The sequence below is a fragment of the Typopeltis vanoorti genome, chromosome 21 (assembly GCF_054136105.1).
Source record: "Typopeltis vanoorti isolate ZY-2024b chromosome 21, IOZ_Tvanoo_1.0, whole genome shotgun sequence".
NCBI lineage: Eukaryota > Metazoa > Arthropoda > Arachnida > Uropygi > Thelyphonidae > Typopeltis > Typopeltis vanoorti.
The window spans coordinates 83,404,565-83,406,796 of record NC_143569.1 but is presented as its reverse complement, the minus strand read 5'-3'; the positions used below and the strand labels follow the sequence as shown (position 1 = coordinate 83,406,796).

General features: G+C 36.3%; 1 pseudogene; it reads right to left on the bottom strand.

The window, feature by feature from the left end:
* Positions 1–229: 229 nt before the first annotated feature.
* Positions 230–1,533, bottom strand: LOC150095061 (small ribosomal subunit protein uS5 pseudogene; annotated as a pseudogene).
* Positions 1,534–2,232: the final 699 nt, after the last annotated feature.

Below are 2,232 nucleotides of genomic sequence, written 5' to 3'. Positions count from 1 at the left end.
ATTAATATTTGGCACCACAGTGTGAAATCTTTATTTTTATTTTTAGAAAATACTTTTGCCTGTTTCCATGAGTATGTGTGTCATCATGTAATCACTAAATTCCTGATAAGGAGATTTAATCAGTTCTATTTTCATGCAATAAATTAGGTTTGAAATAACTGTATATCTGTTGAATTGCCAGAGAAATTGCTTTAACAAAATTCCCAAAAGTTGAATTGGAACAGCCACTTGCAAATGAGCAGTCCTCATTTCCAGCCATAGTCAGCAACTTTTTAGGGACTGCAGCAGAAACAATGCTGTACCTCTAGTTGCAGGTATAAGTCTCATCAAAACAATTCACACTTGCCAATTACCTTACAGGGAAAGGTGTGTGTAGTTTCCCTAATATCCTGTGCACACGAGTATTACTGATAGTTTGGTCAAAATCATTGCTCCTCGAATAGCTGTAGCTATTTCTTTGGAACATTTAACTGCAAGACCCATATGGCCATTTGAGTCTCCTATTGCTACAAAAGCCTTAAATCCAGTTCTCTGATCAGAATAAGGTTGTTTCTGAACAGGCATAAACTTAAGAACTTCATCTTTTAATGACAAACTCAGGAAGAAATTTATTATTTCAAATTCCTTAATGGGAAGTGAAAACAAATAGATATCCTCAATTGTCATTATTTTTCCATCCTTAACAAGTCTTTCCAGCTTTGTCACTGGTATCCACTCCTCACTTTCCTTTCCCTGACTACCACCCTTAAATCCCCAACGAAAACCTCTTCTTCCATCATTACCACCATCTCCACTGATCATTGTGTATACTAATTATTTTTATGTGACACCTCCAGGGAGTCCATAGACTCATCGAGGGAGAGTGTGGCAACAGCATCGAACGATTAAACCCTTCCAACTACTAACCGCGCTCAAACTTGCTTAACTTTTTGCGAGCCATTAGTAGTAGAGGCTCTACCAATCGATCAGCCTTTGAATTTGCCGAGGTCATCTGGAATCAACTGCACTCCTTTTCAAATTCTGGAAGCAGCATATTCTGAAGGGCTTCCACAGTTAATGCAACTTAAAAAAAAGATGAGAGATCACACGGATTTTCAAAATCGATGTTCAAAAACTTGATAAAAATTATTTGCTATAACTGTTTTATTATTTTTTGAAAGGCTAGGTCCTTATATACTGAATTGTAGTTTCTTCTCTTTCTCTTATATATAATTAATTTTGATGGCAATCAATCACAAGTGGAGTATTTGCCTTAAGGGACTGGCAAATTTTAAAATGTGTCCATATACTAAACTTAGAAATATATACTGTATATAATGTGCGTGTGTCAGCCACTCAAGGAGCACTGCTGGCAGACAACAACGCTTAATTAAACTTCATGCACTTCCTAAAGATAACATAGCGTGGGGTCATCAAAGAAGAGAGAACGTGCTATTATTATAATCCTACCTCCACGAAAACCGAAGACGCACTGTTGCCATGTTTTGTACGATTAATGTTACTTATTGATATATTTTGTTATTCTGAAAATTATAAAAATTGTCCTTACAAACTATCTTTACGTTTTTAAAAGGAATTTGCACAGCTTGATATACAGCCTTACTGTAGATTATATTTTATCACATCTGTAGTCTTACACGTACTGATTTACTTCACCGTTGAAATTTTATTCTCTACAAAGATTTTTCTTTTATTGTAATGAGCTTTTTAATTAATCAATTTGCTACCGATAAATATAGAAGGGCACTAATGATAACTGAGGGAACGAAAGAAAAATGGTCAATTTTACTAGTATATTACAAACGCACCATATTTTTTCTTATATAACGTCATCGTAATATATATAGTTTTTAAAAGGCTGAACAAGTGAGGAGAATGGCAAGGGCCAGATAGTTGGGCCTCTCCCCTGTAGGGGTGCAGGGCTAACACACTCAACCCTACTCAAAAATTGGAAAATCGCAAAATACTGCTTTGTACCTGCTACGACAGTGCGATGTAATCACTTGAAAGGATCAAACCTTTCAAGCAGGTAGGAATGTGAATAGCGGATGGTTAGTCAGTTCTGTAACCTTGGGAGCACGCACCGTTAATAGCTGTCACCAAGACAAGGTAGTCCTATGCGAAGGACCTTGGTATTCTCCTTTATTTATCACTTTCGTTTATTTTTTTGTTGCGGTTTACAGTAAACTATAAAGTATCGGCGACACTAGCGTTAGACAATGCAAGTGATCC